The following is a 19,121-nucleotide window of genomic DNA, read 5'->3' on the forward strand; positions in this document are numbered from 1 at the left end:
AATGTTAGACAAGCTCCCTATTTTGTTTGGCTTTGCTAAACTTTTCCTTGTTATGAGGTAGGGTCTGAGTGGACGGAATATACATAGGAAAGTGATTTATAAAACAAAAGAAATCAACAAAATGCTTTAAAAAATGAAATGGTTGTAAAAATTCTTATCAGAGAGACTGGTAAGAGTTTTTACAACCAGTCTCTCTAATAAGGGCCTCATTTCTAAAATACATAGAGAATTAAATCATATTTATAAGAATACAAGTCATTCCCCAATTGATAAATGGTCAAAGCATATGAACAGGCAGTTCTCAGATGAAGAAATTAAAGCTATCTATAGTCATATGGAAAAATGCTCTAAATCACTCTTGATTAGAGAAATGCAAATCAAAACAACTCTGAGGTACCACATCACACCTATCAGATTGGCCAACATGACGAAACAGGAAAATGGTAAATGTTAAGATGTGGGAAAAGTGGAACGCTAATGCATTGTTGGTGGAGTTGTGAAATGATCCAACCATTTCGGAGAGCAATTTGGAACTATGCCCAAAAGGCTATAAAAATGTTCATACCCTTTGACCCAGCAATAGCACTTCTAGGGTTATATTCTGAAGAGATCATACAAATGGGAAAAGGATCCACATGTACAAAAATATTCATAGCAGCTCTTCTTGTGGTGGCGAAGAATTGGAAATTGAGAGGATGCCCATCAAGTGGGGACTGGCTGAGCAAGTTGTGGTATATGAATGTAATGGAAAACTATTGTGCTATAAGAAATGATGAATAGGCTGACTTCAGAAAAACCTGGAAAGATTTGTATGGTCTGGTGCTGAGTGAAGTGAGCACAACCAAGAGAATGTTGTACACAATAACAGCCATGTTGTGCGATGACTAATATTGATAAACTTAACCCTTCCCAGCAATACAAGGATCTAAAACATCTCTAAAGGCTTCCTGATGGAAAATGCTATTCACATCCAAAGAAAGAATATGGAATTTGAATGCAGATCGAAGCATACTGTTTGCTATTTTTTTTCTCTTCTGTTGAGTTTTGTTTCCTCTTTCTGGTGGTTCCTCCTATTGGTTCTAATTTTTACTTACAACATCACTAATCTGAAAATATGTTTAATAAGAATGTATATATATATATAGCCTACATCAGATTGTGTGCCATCTTGGGGAGGGTGGTGGGGAGGAAGGGGGAGGAAAATTTTAAACTCAAAAGCATATGGAAGTGATTATTGATAAATCAAAATAAATTAATAAAAATTTAAAAAAATTTTTAAAAATTAAATGGACAATGTTGGTTCCAAATTACTAAAAGTAAAACATACATCCTTCCTTCCTATTCAAAAACAGTTAACTACAAAAATGGAAATGCACATGTATGATTGGTCTTAATCACTGAATTAGGTGGCTTTATTTAACATTGTTTTATAGAAAGTTATTCTCTGTGCTTGTTTGTGAGGGTGTTATTTATGAAGAAGTATCTAATATGTTAAAATAAAATATATAAATTAAAAGTATTTTAAATTGTCTTCTTGGTTTTGGTCCATTTGTATTGCCTATCAACATCTTTTCTGAAACCTGATTTGGTCATCCAGTGTGTTGGTTACACCTTCAAGTTTGCATGTAACCTACCTACCATACCAAACCTTAAATTCCTGCAGATTATTAGATTCCTTCCATGTCGGGTATTTTGGGAATAAATATACCTAACTCTATTCAAGTCCCCACCTCGGATAACTGAGAATCTCAAAAATCATTGTACCAAGCTTGTAGACCATACCATACTAAGAGTCCGTGTACATTCTAAACATTAAATTTTAATCTGTATTAGAACGATAAGCAAAGGAATCTTGAGCCCCTCATTCCACTCTATATCCCCCTATGCAGTGAAAGAACACTGACTCCCATACTGAATTTTTTCCTTTGACAGTCCTTCACTTCTTTTGGCACCAGAGAGATTCTATGGTAGAATTTCTCTGTATTCCCCCTTGAATTAAAGTATACAATACTTTCTTGATGCTTTCTGCCTGTGCTGATCTTGCTCTTAATCTGAACTTCTGCACAGGAGGAATGGTTTACCAGGGTGCTTAGGTGCTAGGCCTCAGCTCTCAACCTATAATACTCTACCAATTCTTTAAAGAAGCTAGAGTTGGTCCTAAGCAATTCTGAAACTCTAGAGACCATTACCAGGACTGAATGATTGTCAGGAAAATTCCTTAGGGAACTCCGGACTCACCCTTCTATAACCCAAATGTGGGTAGTTCTTGTTCAGGCCACAGAGACCCAGCTGCAATAGACTACAACTGACCTGGATACAATGAATAATGGTCACTTGGTGTCTACTGTCTAGCACAGCAAGGCATTCTATATCTTCATCCCTCACTGTCACTGCTATACTGATACATTTGGTCCTTAGAATACAAATGGAAAGGACCCAGAGAAGAATGCAGGGGATTAAATTTCTTCTTTCCTCAATCACCTCTTCATTCTCCAATGACAATCCAGTGGGGCTTAGTTACTGGCAAACTAGTTTCAAATTCCTCTCTTGAATGCATTCATGTGAATATTTAGTCTAAGGTGCAGCAAAATATGGCATGGTCTCTTTGACTGTGCTTTGTCAGTGCTGTTCCCAAAACAGGTTGCCTTGCTGATCCTAGTCCCAAGCCCTTTTGCCTTTCAGAAAGGAGTGTCTCTGCAAACTGGTGCATCTCTCGGTGGCCTTGGTCCACCTTTCTGTGAAGTAATTTGATTGATCTGTGTCAGCCTCTCATTTGGTCTCTATGGACCATACCTGAAGAGATGCCTTAGGCATGAAGGGCCACCTTTTGCCATTTCTTACCATGCTCTCACTCTCTGCAAAATGGAATCTGCAAACTAGAAGACGATAAGCCTGACTTCTATTCTTGGCAAAATTCTAGAATAAATTATTAAAAAAATGGTTAGTGAACATCTAGAAAAGAAAGAAGTGATCACAAAGAGGCAATGTGATTTCATCAAGAAGAAATTTTGCCATACTAACCTCATCTCCCATTATGATAGACTACTAGACTGGTACCTCAGGGAAATGAAGATAGAGTTTATCTAGGCTTTAAGAAAGCATGTGACAAAGTGTCTCGTTATTCTTGTGGAAAAGATGTTGAGATATGGGCTAGAGGATAGTTACAATTTAAAGATGAATTCAGAACTAGATGAGCATCCAGACTGAAAGTAATAGTAATAGCATTCACTTATATGGTGTTACAAGCTTTGCAAGATATTTTACAAACATCCCATCTGATATTCACAATGGTCCTGAGAGGCAGATGCAATTCTTAGTCCCGTTTTATAAAGGAGGATATTTTCAGATTTGAATCCTAATCTTACTGACTCCAGGCCAAGTACACAATCTACTATGCCATGTGAATGGTAACATTTACAAGGAAGTATCCAGTCAAATGTTGCAGGGATCTATGTTTGGCTCTTTGCTGTCTTATTTTTTTTTAATCAGACATTTAGATAAAGGCATAGATGACATGCTTATCAAATCTGCAGCTAATACAAAGCCAACCCATGCTGTACAGCAGACTCAGAATCCAAAAAGCTATTACAGACTAGAAGGTTAGGTTCCATCTAACTGAATAAGGATGAATGTAAACTTCATGAAATGATTTGGGTTCAAAAAATCAACTTCACAAGCAAAAGTTGGGGAGGCATGGAGAGAGAGCAGTTTATCTGAAAAAGATCTGGCTGTGTTGGTAGACTGCAAATTCAATCTGAGTTTACAGTGTTATGTATGCAATCTTTGGATGCATTCAGAGAGTGATGGTCACCAAGATTAAGCAGAAGATAGTTCCACCATATTCTGACCTGGTCAGACTGCACTTTGACTATCATGTGCTATTTGGAGTGACACATTTTAGGAAGGACATTGACAAGAGTATCCAGAGGGCAGGAAGTGAGATGATAAAGGACCTCAAACCATGCCATAAACTCTCAAATTGGAAGATGGTGGGACAAGACAGGAAATTACTTGGCTTTCCCAAATCCCCCCCCCCCAAATAATTTAAAATAATGCCTCAGTGAACTTTAGAGCAGCAGAAATAATTAAAAGTCAGGAAAAAGCAGTTGTCCAGCCTAAGACAGCTTGGAATGATGTTAGGAAAAACCTGACCTCCTGGGGTGGTGGTCTGGCCTGACTGAGGTGCAGATACCTTAGGGCAGATCACTGAATCAACAAACAAGCATTCAGGAATGTTCACCTTCCAGCCAATGTACAGGTCAGACAGCTGATCAAAGGAAGATTTTAGGACCCTTCATTGGTGCTGAACATTAGGTCCAGGTATAGTAACCAGGAATGATCCCAAGTTGTGATTGTGGCTATAGGCACTCACAGGAGAGTAGAGTCCCTGGTTTTGGTGCCAGGGCAGAGGGATAAGCTGGAGCTTGGACCAGCTGGAGGAAGCACAGGGAGTAAGAGCATTTGTGGTGACAGGTTGCTGGGGGTCCTGATCATGGTTCAGGGACAGAGAGGAGTACCTGAGGTCAGGCCCACAGATAGAGCTCAGAAAACAATAGCACAAAAAACCTGAAGCTTGAGACATTACCTCCCATACCTCGGGAATAGAGCCTGACTCTAACATAAAGTTAACAGTAAGGAAATAAGCCACTAAAAATGAGTAAGTGAAAGAGATAGAACCTGACAATAGAAAGATACTATGTGACAGAGAAGATCTGGATTCAAACCCAGAAGGCCAAACAGCTACTTTTACTTCAAAGAAAAATGTGAAATGGTCACAAGCCCAAAAAGAGTTCTTAGAAGAGCTTAAAAAGGATTTTTAAAAAATCAAATAAGAGAGGTTGAGGAAAAATTAGGGAAAAATTAGAGTAATGCAAGAAAATTTTTAAAAATTATGAAAAGAAAGTCAACCAGTTGGGAAAAGCAACACAAAAACTAACTGAAGAAAATAATTCTTTAAAAATTAGAATTGGGCAAGGGGAAGCTAAAGACTTCATAAGACTCTAAGAAATGATAATACAAAATCAAAAGAATGGAAAAATAGAATAGAATTATTGGACTATATGAAATTTATGATCAAAAAAGGAGTCTAGACCCAATACTTCAAGAAATTATTAAGAAAATTTGCCCTGAAGTTTTAGAATGAGATGGTAAAATAGAAACAAAAAAAAATCCACCAATCACCAACTGAAGGAGATCCCAAAGTGAAAACTCATAGGAACATTATAGCTAAGTTTCAAAGCTCCCAGGTCAAGGAGAAAGTACTATAAACAACTAGAAAGAAACAATTTAAATGCTGTGGAGCTACAGTCAGGTCAAATAAGATTTAGCACCTTCTACATTGAAAGACCAAAGGGCATGGAACATGATATTCCAAAGAGCAAAGGATCTGGATTTGTAACCAAGAATAATTTACCCAGCAAAGCTGAGTATAATCCTGAATGAAAAAGTGGATATTTCATGAATTAAAGGACTCCCAGGTATTTGTGAGGAAAAGACCAGAACTGAACAGAAAATTTGACCTACAAAAATCAGGAGAAACATAAGAAGGTAAACATGAAAGACCAATTATAAGGAATTTAATAAGGTCAAACTGTTTACTTCGTATGTAGGAAAACATCTGTAACTCTTTTTTTCAGTCATTTTTCAGTCATATCTGACTCTTCATGATCCCATTTGGGGTTTTCTTTTCTTTTTTTAAAAAATTTATTTATTTATTTTTAGTTTTCAACATTCAATTCCAAAAGATTTTGAATTCCAAATTTTCTTCCCATCTCTCCTCTCCCCCCACCCCAAGGCAGCATGCAATTTGATATAGGCTCTACATATATATTCATATTGATCCTATTTTCACGCTAGTCATGTTGTAAAGAAGAATTAGAACCAATGAAAGAAACTACAACAAAGAAAAGATAAACAAAAAAAGAAAAAGAGAGAGAGAGAGCAAATAATATGCTTCAATCTGCATTCACACTCCATAGTTGTTTTTTTTGGATGTGGATAGCATTTTCCATCATGAGTCCTTTGGAGCTGTCTTGGTTCCTTGCGTTGCTAAGAAGAGATAAGTCTATCAAAGTTAGTCATTGCACCTTGTGGCTGTTACCATTTACAATGTCCTCCTGCTTCTTCTCATTTCACTCAGCATTAGTTCATATAAGTCTTTCCAGGCTTTTCTGAAGTCCGCCTGCTCATCATTTTCTTATAGCACAATAGTATTCCATTACATTCATATACCACATTTTGTTCACACATTCCCCAACTGATGGGCATCCCTTCAATTTCCAATTCTTTGCCACTATAAAAAGAGCTGCTATAAATACTTTTGTACGTGTGGGTCCTTTTCTCATTTGTATGATCTCTTTGGGATACAGCCCTAAAAGTGCTATTGCTGGGTCAAAGGGTATGCATATTTTTATAGCCCTTTGGACATAGTTCCAAATTGCTCTCTAAAATTGTTGGATCATTTCACAACTCCATCAATAACGCATTAGTGTTCCAATTTTTCCACATCTTCTCCAGCATTTATCATTTTCCTGTTTCGTCATGTAAGCTACTCTGATAGGTGTGAACATCTGTAACTCCTAAGAATGTTATCATTACCAGGATGGTTTGAAAGAGCATACATAGATAGAAGGCTTGAGTGTGATGAGGTAGCCTAAAAAATAAAGTTGGGTAGGGAAAGGGAAAATGGAGCAATTATGTCATACAAATGAAGCATGAATGGAAGAATTGTTACAGAGGAGAGCAAGAAGGGGTGGAGGGCCTGGTAGTTCTAGAACCTTATTTTCATTGGAATTGGGTTAAAGAGGGAATAATAAATACATCTAAAAGGGCATAACGATCTTCTTATTTACAGAGAAATGGATGGGGGAAGGCATATGATAAAGGAGGGACTCTTAGAAGGGTGTGAAGATTAAGAAATAAGAGGGCAAGAGGATAAGATAAGGGAGAAACTCTTAGAAGGATGGATAAATTAAGGAATAGGAGGGCAAAGGAAGAGAATGAGTGAGAAGGTGTTTAGGGAGGCAGTGGTCAGAAGTAAATTAGACATCTGAAGAAGGATAGAATAAAAAGAGAGGGAGAGAAGTATAAACAGTTAGGAAAAATAAGATGGAGGGAAATATACAACTAGTAATTATGTGAATGAGTTGAACTCAACTGGAAACAGACAGCAGAATGGATTAAAAACCAGAATCCAACAATATATTGTTTACAAGAAACACTTTTAAAGATGAGAGATACACACAGAGTAAAAACAAAGGGCCAGAGTAGAATTTATTATTCTTCAGCTGATGCACCAAAAGCAGGGGTAGCAATCATGATCTCAAAGTTAAAGCTAAAATAGATTTAATTAAAAGAGATAAACAGGGAAATTACATTATGATAAAATATATGATAGATAATGAAGTTATATAAATACCACACCTATATACACCAATGTTACAGCACCCAAATTTTTAAAGGAAAAGCTAAATGAATTACAGGTGGAAATAGATAGCAAAACTCTAAGAGTGAGAGACTTTAACCTTCCCCTCTCAGAACTAGATAAATGTACCCCCAAAATAAATTAGAAATGGTCTTTCTTCTTCCCCAAGGTCCCAGAACACTTTGTACCTCTTTTATGATACCTGAGGAAGAATGGTTTAGTGGGAAGAGCATTGGATCTGAAGTCAGAGAATAGGGTTCAAATCCTTCCTCTTCTTATCCTCCCTGTGACCTCAGGCAAGTCATTTAAGCTTTTCACTCATCAGTTTCTTCATCTATAAAATGAAGAGTCCAACTAAATGATCTCTGAGGTCCATTCCAGCATGAAATCTATGATCCTGGGATGAATAAAAAAGTGGCACTATGATATAAACCCATGTTGCAATTGTAATCTAAATTATATAATTTAGCGCTTAATTATATACTGCCTTAGATTACTCTCCAATGTGTCATATATTTTAGTCTTGTTTTTCCAACTAAATTGTGTGCTCTTTCAAGTTAAGGATTTCACATAATCACATGCCATAAAATTCAGCTATTAATTATATTTCTCTTATATCCTCCATGTGACAGTTTCTAGCAAATGTTGAGCATATAGTAAGTATTCAATAACCACTTGTTATTGACTACAAAACTAAATTCTTCAACCTTGAGCTGGCATTGAATTACTTCCTCCTCATTTTCTTAGAGAAGAGTTTGTAAAAATGTTTCCAAGTACATATCCAATTGCATTTTTTTCATATCACTTTGGAATAAGCTGAGTTCCTAATGCCAATCCAGATCACTCCATTTCAGTATCCTTCTTGGGAATGGTTTCACTGCAATGAAAAAGGAAATGTTCATTGTCAATCCTTCCTTAATATGTGTTCAGTCAAAATACACATTCTAAACTATACTGGAATTGGAAATTGGAGGCAACACTGAGTGAATGTTTATCCCAGGAAAAGAAGCCTTGCAGACAGCTGTGTGGCCCAACTGGAAAACCTAATTGTCTGGAATCAAGCCATGGATATTCAACATAAAGCTTCTGTTGCCAAGAAGTTGCCTCTTGAATAACCTACACGCATTCTCAGCGTTTCAAAAAAGGAAAAAACTTCATGAATTTGTGCAAATTGTGAGAAAGGTCAGTCTGAAATAGTGAAAACTCTAAATTATAGAATAATCTAAAAAGTAGATTTTCATAATTTCTAGGTTCATACAATAGCAAATGTTCAGCTAACACAATCTTGATAAACATATTGCACACCTGCTATAATGATGTAGTAAGAATTAGTAAATAACAGTACAGTAATTGTATGTGAATAGATCCTTCTAAACTGTTGAAAACTGCTCACCCTTTTAAGTATATAATTATTGATGAGATTTTGTTTATACCATTAATTATTCCAATAGACTTTCTTCATAGATAATTCAAAGACAAACTTCCCGTCAATTTTGGTCTGAACTACACAAATTTACAGGGAGGACAATGTACTGAGGTTGTGCAACTAGCAGGATATGTGACCTTGGTCATCACTGAACTACTTCCAAGTTTCTCATCTATAGGAGGAGAAAGTTAAGAAAAGAGTACCCATGGGGTAAGGGGAGGGGCAAGATGGGGAAAAAGTTTGGAACTCAAAATCTTGTGGAAGTGAATGTTGAAAACTAAAAAAAAATAAATTTAAAAAAGAAAAGAATACCCAAACAAACTGAACTCTTGAGTATTTGTAGTGACCAATCTCTCACCAGAGAATAGGTAGTGAAACTCACAGCTCTCCATTCAGTAGAGAGGTAGGGGACTGCAAGAGGGGAATGTTGCATGTTACTAGACACAATCATTGGGTTGACTGTTTTTGCTTAGTGATTTTTTCCTTGTTACAAAGGAGGTACTCATGGGGAAAGGGTATGGTATATCCATAAGTGATTATAATTTTTAAAAGCTATCTGATGCTTAACACAGTGCCTGGCATATAGTAGGCACTCAACAAATGCTTGTTGATTGATAGAAATAGAGGTTTAAATGAGATGATCTCTAAATTCTTTACTTTTGTAAGTCTGAGCTTTTATTACAATGGATATGAAGAAAAGTAATAAAAATCTGTATGAAACTTGTGCAGCATTTGTGTAAGGCTGAGAACTAATGTAGTGGTAGAGAGAAGGGAATGTTTATACTAATAATATTCACATTTTCTAGAAATCTAAGTCAAGGTCAAGTCTGAGATCTTATTACCAACCTAGAAAATCTTATTTTTTGGATGACAGAAAGTGCTTCTGTAAAATTGGAACAGTCTAAGTTCAAGTTTGACTACTAGAGATCATAGGTCAAATCTGAAAATTTAATGCAAATATAAGGCACATGATCTTTATGCTGACATATGACATATCTTCTCAGAATTAAGAATGAGGAAAGAGTTGTACTCTAACCTTTAGCATCCATAGGTCAGATCTAAATATCATAGATACTGATGAATTACTAATAAGCTAGAGAAAATTACATTATAGGAAGCATGCACAATACTCAACTCCTAATTAGCAAAGAAAAAACAATCATAAAGTCATTTGGTCATCCATATGTTCACATCCCTGGATATGATATGTGCCTTCACATCAGTTTGAATGCTTTTGGCCAAAGGCCAGTGTCAAGCTTCTAAAACAAGGATCAGGTATTCTAAAAATCTCATTGTAAGTTACGAAGTTCAAAACAAGGTAGAGTTAGACTGAATTTCCAAGCATGAAAATAACATAACAATCCAAAGACTATTTCATATAGGGATATAGCAGACCAATACATCACTCCTTATCTCATTCCCTATAGCAACTATTCCTCTTTTATTCTCTCTTCTGGCCCTCAACCATTCCATCTTTTGAGTGTTTAACACTGGGAGGAGGGGCTTCTCCTAGATATTCTCTCCTCTTTTATTTCAGAGAAAACACATTCTCCTTTTGCTTCATCTGTCTCTGTAAACACTCTTTCTCTGCCTTTTTGTCCGACTCTTAATCCTTTCCCTAACCCACTAAGATGGATATTTCCAAGGCTTGGGCACACTTACCTTTTGTTCTCCTATTTCTATATTTTCTACCCCCAGAAACTGTTTTATTTCCATTTTAGCTACCATCTTAATATTGATGACTCCCAGATCTATAGCTGTAGCTCTGACCTCTCTTCTTAGCTTACAGACTTGCATCTCCAGTTATCTGAAGGACATCACTACCAGAATGGCACCCTAGCACTTCAAACTTAGCACATCCAAAACCAAGGTTATTCTTTTCCCCTAAATCTTCTCCTCCTTTCTATAAATGCTATCAATGGATTCATTTTCCATGTTTGAAACCTGAACAATACCTTTGCCTTTTCTTTCTCATTTGCATATTTGATTGGTTTCCAAATCCTTTTCTAATTCTTCAATGTCTTTTCATCCATCCCTTCATCTCTCATCTGATCACCACAACTCTAACACTAGCCCTTATTACTACCTGCTAAGATTACTGTAATAACCTCTTGACCATCAGTCCACTCACTCTCTAGTCCATCTTTCATATCACCCTCGGAACTGCCTTGCTTATCTGGTCATGTCTGAGAAGATATGCCGTACGTCAGCATAAAGATCATGTGCCTTATATTTGCATTACATTTTCAGATTTGACCTATGATCTCTAGTGGTCAAACTTGAACTTAGACTTTCCAATTTTACAGAAGCACTTTCTGTCATCCAAAAAATAAGATTTTCTAGGTTGGTAATAAGATCTCAGACTTGACCTTGACTTAGATTTCTAGAAAATGTGAATATTATTGGTATAAACATTCCCTTCTCTCTACCACTACATTAGTTCTCAGCCTTACACAAATGCTGCACAAGTTTCATACGGATTTTCATTTACTTTTCTTCATATCCATTATAGTAAAAGCTCATCAATTAATATTTTGCTTCTTATAATGTAATTTTCTCTAGCTTATTAGTAATTCATCAGTATCTATGATATTTAGATCTGACCTATGGATGCTAAAGGTTAGAGTACAATCTTTCCTCATTCTTAATTCTGAGAAGATATGTCATATATCAGCATAAAGAGATAGTACTAATAGTCACATCTAAAAGTACTTTCATTATGGTTTTTAAAATAGACCATGTGAAGAGAGAGACTTTCAAAGTTGCAAATAGGTCTGTGCCAGATATTATGTCAAATACCAATTTTTCTGGAATTGTTCTCAACCTGCTTAGTCAGATAACCCAAAAAACTTCTGTCATGAGGTATTTTCCATTGACTTCAGAGATCAGACTGAGGTTTTAGGGATACATCCTTTTGGCTCTGTGGTGTTGTATACACATATATACGTAATCTCATTATCTTCATCTGGATCCTACTGTATCTTTAAGCCATCTCTGACCTAAAATCCTGGAATCTGGTGCTCTGTACCAGTAAGTATCTACTCTTTTAGAAAAGCGTATTAATTATGATGGGTAATGGATACATGTTGTTTTAGTTAAACCTGCTTTCAGTTTACCTACTCATAAGCCTTTTCTTCCAGGGCATTTGGGAATATGGCTTAAGAGCCTTCTGTCAGCTGAGAGCTGACTCTTAAAAAAAGAAGCAAAAAGAATCTTCTTTAAAAAGAGGAAAGAAACCACTGCCAATAAATAAAATCAAAGGACCAGAAATGGGAAGAAAAGACTTATTTGCTATTAATGTGCTAAATAAACTGGGGCCCGTTTGGTACTTTAGTAACTAAAATCCTTTGGATGGGATCCAAGATGGACCAGCTTTAAATCAAATTCCACTCTATATTCATAGATACATAGGAGTGCTCTAGAATTTGAAAAGCTGGGAGGGAACTCAGGAAACCTTTTAGTTCAGCCCGTTCATTTTACAGCTGAAGAAGTTAGCACCCAGCCCGGTGAAGGGACTAGTATAAGACCACACAGCTGTCTAGCTAATGGCAGGGTTTGTACTAGATCCCCGCAGCACCTTGCACACAGAGGGTACTTGAAGGAATGAGTTTACTCTTATGGGACCATTTCTTTTAAAAACGCAATTCCCCGCTCTCCCATTCTAAGTAGTCTGAAGGTATTTGGGTCTTTCTTTCCTTTATTTCTTCTGCCTTTTGCTTTTTCAAATTGGTGCTAAAAGACTTCAATAGTCTATCAAGTAGCCCATAACCTTTTCTGGATGCATATAAAAAGGAGGAAATCCCATAATCTTTGTATTCAAGGATCTTATATCTTTGATAGTGATCATGTTTGTAACTGAGAAATGAGCAACAGTCTGAGCAAAAGCTGGTAAATAGAATATCTCATATGTTCATCTTTTCTAGTTCAGCCACACAAAGGCTAAGGGGTGTTTTTTCAAGCCTGGAAACACCTTCCCTCCAAAAAACAAACAACAACAACAACAACAACAACAAAACCCTCTTCTCTGCCAGATAGAAAGGGGACAAATAGAGTCCTTTGTTTTTCGGCTGTCTGCAAACCCTCAGTTTCACAAAAGATGCAGGGGCTGTTTTTAACTCTTAAATCTTTTTTTGACCCTCCTTTGATGACCTTCATGAGTTTCCAAGGCATTGGCCCCAGTGCAACCTAACTGTTTTAGAAATATCAAACACCAGTAAGCTGTATTTTCTCCTCATTTTTCCAACATTCTTTTGGAGAGAACACAAGTGTTGAGAGATATAATCAGGTAACAAGAGTCATGTGCTGCCCATTTTTAGTGGACAGGGTGTCCAGACATTCTGCAAAGAAATTACATTGATATTGTTGTGCAGACTGCTTGTGTAAACTGTTATTGCCTGGCACCTATACACTAGGGCAAGGGTCCAAACCAACTCGTGAAGTGGGCAGTATGCCATACAAACAGATGGGCACTAAGATAAGCAGCCAAAAGTCTATGTATGTGCTTCAAGGATAGGTGTTGAGAACAGGATTCCCAGCTGAGAAGATCAAAATGAGTGTCTGTCTCAAGCTTATGGTTAAGAGGATGGGAAGTCATGCCTCATTTGGCATAAATTGGCTGGAATTCAAGAGGATAGAAGATTCAATCAAATTTTTAAATTATTAAATCTTTTGTTAAAACATAATCAAAAATTTAGAAACAAAGAGCCAACATACTGGCAGCATTTTCTTTTAAGCAAAAAAATTATTCATCTTTCCTAGAGAACTTAATGTTCCAAAAAATGCCCCTAGAAAAGATTGAATGAGAACATTTCAGGAAATTAACTCATTAATTCTATTTTAGTTATTAAACATTCTAGGTATGCTAAAAACATACCACTTCCTTGCTCATATTAAAATGTGTTGAATTGATTTTTAGATTATAGGAGATCTTGATGCTAAATGTACATTTCAAAGTGTTGTAATTAAGTCGTTTAAATCAAAATTATTTTTTCTTCTTTCCACATTTTTAGAAAACTTAAATAATGTTATTAACAAAACTCATTTTTTTAAGTTTAAAAATATCAATTTCTAAAAATCCAAACCCCCAAATTCTACTATTTTAATTGCAAATGTTTTGGAGGCAAATTCATAGATCTTACATTTCACAAGGTTGTTGAGAGAAAAGTACTTTGTAAAGCGTACAATGCTATATATAAATTGCAGGTGGTTATTATTGTCATTGTTATTGTCTCCTAGGTAGGTAGATGATAGCTCTGTGACCTTTGGAAAATCGTTTAACCTCTTTGAGACTCTGTTACTTTATCTGTAAAATGAGGATGGACTAGATGGTCCAGCCAAACTGCATGGTCCTATCAAAACAAATGGCACAGTGCCCAAAACCCAAAATAGCAATAATTTTGAGTGGGGGCCCCCTGGTGGCTGGTATCGCCCCCTGAGAAGGCATACCAATTGGTTTCTGCAGTTGAATCTGGATTGACCTGCACCGAGAGGCCCCACAGCAGAATCTTCGAATCTTATTATGGGAAGAGATTTCAGGGTTCAATTATTCCAACCCTTTTGATTGACAGACTCATGATGAAGACAAAAACATTTCTACTGATAATCCCAATAAGCAAGTTCCTGACTAATTCTCACAGCTCTGGAGACTTTTTAGAGACGGGTAGGAGTTATTATTTACCTAGCACTGACCATTATGGTATAAAATGGTACGGGTCAGAGATTTCTCTGTAAAACCAATTTCACAGGCCACGTATTTGGGCATGCACCTAGTGTCCCCTAGGAGCAAGAAAACCCCATTTTTGTGCAGGACAATTTATTAAGCAATTGGGAACGTGGAAAATAAGCCAAGCCCTGAAGTCCATAACTTAACAAAAGTATGATATGTCACAGTAAGATGAATTTGACTATGAATGTTTTTCAGATTCATATCTTAGATTCTTCAGTAATAGTGATCCCACCAAATTAACTAAGGAGTAGCTTTTAATGACAGTTTACCAGTATGTTCATGGATTGTTCAGCCTCCTTTTGTGATGACTCATTAATTTCAAATGGTCATTTAAAGACTGGCTACTTTTGCAAAAAATTTCATGGTAAATTTTATTATGATATTTTTATTGTATCTGCCATTCCCATTGTGCATGTTTTCAAAAAATCTTATTTGGAATGAAATTCATATGTAGTTAATGTCTACATTTATGATATTAAATTTATAAATAAGTATATTATTTAGTAAATAGAATCTTTATTTCTGGAAATAAAAATATCCCTTAACCATTTCTGTCCTATTTTATATCCATACTTTCTTACTCTGATCTTTTCAGCTCTCTCCAAAAAGTCTATGACCCACCATTGCCACTGCTTCTCATATAAGGCCCCTGTGACCTACTTGAAAGATGAAATCAAAACCATCAGGGACAAATCCCTTGGCTACTCTCACAGTTTGCCTTTCCAATCTGTTCTACTTCTCCTCTTTCTTGGATAGTAGCAGCTCTCTTGCCAATTCCAAGACTCAAACCCCTGCAGCTGTGCCCTGGACTCTAGTGCCTTAAACCAGTTTAGCAATCTCATCCCTAACATTATACTTCCTCTTTCTCACATAAGCAATCTGTCTCTTGTCCTCTCTATTTCAAGTACATAAAAATATCAGTAATTCAGAAAAGTCTTCACTTGATCCAATTATCCCTCCACCTATTACCCCAATTCCTCTTTCCCCCTATGGTTAAAAATATCTAAAGTGTAATGTCTACTTTCAGAAAGTCCATTTTGAGTTTCTCTAATTCAGTTCCCTTTTCAATTCCCCCTCTCAAGTCAATTCAGCTAGTTAAACAAATATTTATAGAGTACCTGCTTTGTAAGGAAGATACTTGTCCAATGGGAGATAAAGAAGTGTGTGAAATGGATCCTACCCTTGGTCTTATTCTTAAGATTTTTTGGGGGGAAATAAGACTTATGTACATGAAACAACTAGATGAAATACAAAGTAGAAATAATGAAACATATGGTCTAGTGATAGTTAAAAGAAGTCAGGAAAGGGAATGTTCCCCTGAAAAACCATCTCTGAAGTTTTTATTGACTTTGTCTTGGTCAAAGACAGCAGCTTTTTAGTCACGTCCTAATCTTATTGAATTTAGCAAACATTTATTAAATATTCACTAGGTACAGAACCCTGTTCTAGGTGTTGAGGAGCTACAAAGTTTAGAGAAGATGTCATCTCTGTAAGCCTTGGAATATACAGTCTGGTGGAAAGTTATGACACCTACCACAGGAAACAAAATATTACATGATAAGCATGTTAAATAAGTATAAATAAGAAGCAATGAAAGATTTAAGGGCTAGGGGAAATTCTTTACCTAGGGGAGGGCAGGGAATTACAGGCAGAGGAGATTAGAGAGAGCTTCCCAGAGAGATACAATTTGAATTGGACTTTTTAGATAGGAATTCAATGGGCCAAAGGGCAGGGGTGACAGCAAACATCAGGAGAAGCAGGGAAAAGCAGGGTCTGTTTATAGGCTTCAGCAAGTAGACCTGTTTGGCTAGAGCATGGAGGACGTGGAAGAGAGTGACATGAAATAAGGCTGGAAAGGTGGTCTGATGCCAGATCTTGGACAACCTTTAATATCAGACAAAAGAGGTTGAATCTATTATTTCAATCCATTGCATTTGAAACTGTTGAAGATCTCTGTGGCTTCTAAGATATTGTCTTCCATTACTTGCTTTCTTTCCTTCTTTCTTTCTTTAAATCTTTACGAAGACAATTGGGGGCTAAGTGACTTGCCCAGGGTCACACAGCCAGTAAGTGTCTAAAGTCAAATTTGAACTCAGGTCCTCCTGACTCCAGGACCAGTGCTCTATCCACCACACCACCTAGCTGCCCCCATTACTTTTCTCCGAATGTTTGGCCACTCTCTGTTGTTCCCTTTGATAGAGCATCCTCTTTCCCCCACACAGGTCTTGAGAGTTCCAAAGGGTCCCTGGTTCTTTCCTTTACTCACTCAGGAATCTTTTCCACTTTTCATTTCCACTACTGTCTAAATTTCTTTTCAAACTCATCATATTTAAAAATATTATCCTTGCCATCCAAACTGGCTTCTATTCTCATCTCTGACATTCTTATTAGCAGTGCTACTATTCTAATATCCCAGACTAGAGAAATTGAAATCAGCCTAGATCATTCCTTCTTTCTACTTACTATTATCCAATCTATCATAAAACATTCTGTTCCTTCATAATAGGGGTTCCAAATCCTTTTTGTGCATAAAATCAACTACATAGGATCACACAGGAAATCAATGAAATCAAAATACAGTTATCAAAAACAAGAAAAAATAGCAAATAGTATGCTTCCATCTGCATTCAAACTCTATAGTTCTTTCTTTGGATGTGGATAGCATTTTCTATCATGAGACCCTTGGAGATGTCTTAGATCTTTGCATTGCTGAGAAGGGCTAAATCTATCAATGTTAGTCTTTGCACAATGTGGCTATTACTGTGTACAACATTCCTCTAGTTCTGCTCAGTTCAGCATTTCTTGAAAAATAACCCTAGTAATATTACTGATGATAATAGTACTGTCTTCAATTTGAATTTTCCATTTTTTGTATAAAGCTGCCATAAGAGACAATATTTATTTATTTATTTTAGTAAATAGTATTTTATTTTTTTCAATTACATGTCAAAATAATTTCTAACATTCATTTTTATAAGATTTTGAGTTCCAAATTTTTCTCCCTTCCTCCCTTGCCTCTCCTCTCCCCAAGATGGTAAGCAAGCTGATATAGGTGATATATTTGCAATCATGTTAAACATATTTCCACATTAGTCAAGTTATAAAAGAAGAAACAGATCAAAAGGAAAAACCACCAAAAAAAAGAAAATAGTATGCTTCAATTTGCATTTGGACTCAAATTCATTTTCCATCATGAGTCTTTTGGAATTGTCTTGGATTATTGTATTGCTGAAAAGAACTAATTCAATTATAGTTGATCATTGCACAGTGTTGCTGTTTCTGTGTACAATGTTCTCCTGGTTCTGCTCACTTCACTCAGTATCAGTTCATACAAGTCTTTCCAGGTTTTTCTGAAGTCCGCCTGTTCATCATTTCTTATAGCACAATAATATTCCATTACATTCATATACTACAACTTGTTCAGCCATTCCCCAATTGATGGGCATTCTCTTAATTTGCAATTCTTTGCCACCACAAAAAGAGCTGCTATAAATATTTTTGTACACGTTTCCTTTTTCCATTTGTATGATCTCTTCAGGATATAGCCCTAGAAGTGGTATTGCTGGGTCAAATGGTATGCACATTTTTATAGCCTTTTGGGCATAGTTCCAAATTACTCTCCCAAATGGTTGGATCATTTCACAACTCCACCAACAATGCATTAGTGTTCTGCTTTTCCCACATCTTCTCCAACATTTATCATTTTCCTGTTTTGTCATGTTGGCCAATCTGATAGGTGTGATGTGGTACCTCAGAGTTGTTTTAATCAAGAGTGATTTAGAGCATTTTTTCATATGACTATAGATGGCTTTAATTTCTTCATCTGAGAACTGCCTGTTCATATCCTTTTTGTTTCCTCTTTCTGATGGTTCCTCCCATTGGTTCTCATTCTTCCTTACAACATCACTAATGTGAAAATATGTTAATAAGAATGTACATGTATAGCCTATATCAGATCATGAGCCATATTGGGGAGGAAGGAAGGGAGGGAGGAGAAAAAAAATTAAAACTCAAAAGCTTATGGAAGTGAAAGTAGATAAATCAAAATAAATTAATAAAAAATATAATGGAAAGATGAAAAATACAATTATCAAAATACCAAAAAAAGAAGAGAAAAGAAAACAAATTCACAGATCACAGCTTAAAAACCCTTGTTTTAAATTTCTCAGATTCTTCCTTTCCTCTCTGTGCTCACCACTATCACTTAAGTTCAGACTCCTATCATCTGCCTTTAATATTTCTACCTTCGACCCATTCCGCATATGACTGAGATTAACTTTCCTCATTTCTTCAAATGTCCTAACTGTCCTCACTTTCATCACCTCCTTGCTCAACTAAAAAATGCCATGGCTCCCTATTTCCTATTGCATCAAGTGTCAAATCCTCTGCTTGGCTTCCAAGACTCTGAAATTGGCTCTCTAACCTATTTATACAATCTTATCTCCCACCTTCAAATAGGTACACTCTCACTAGTTAAAAAATTCTCTAATGATTGTATATTCAGTTCTGCTCCTGCTCATATTATTCTTATCACCTGGAAGGCCCAC

This window comes from Vombatus ursinus, unplaced genomic scaffold, assembly GCF_900497805.2.
Source record: "Vombatus ursinus unplaced genomic scaffold, bare-nosed wombat genome assembly UNPS02005459.1, whole genome shotgun sequence".
Classification (NCBI taxonomy): Eukaryota; Metazoa; Chordata; class Mammalia; order Diprotodontia; family Vombatidae; genus Vombatus; species Vombatus ursinus.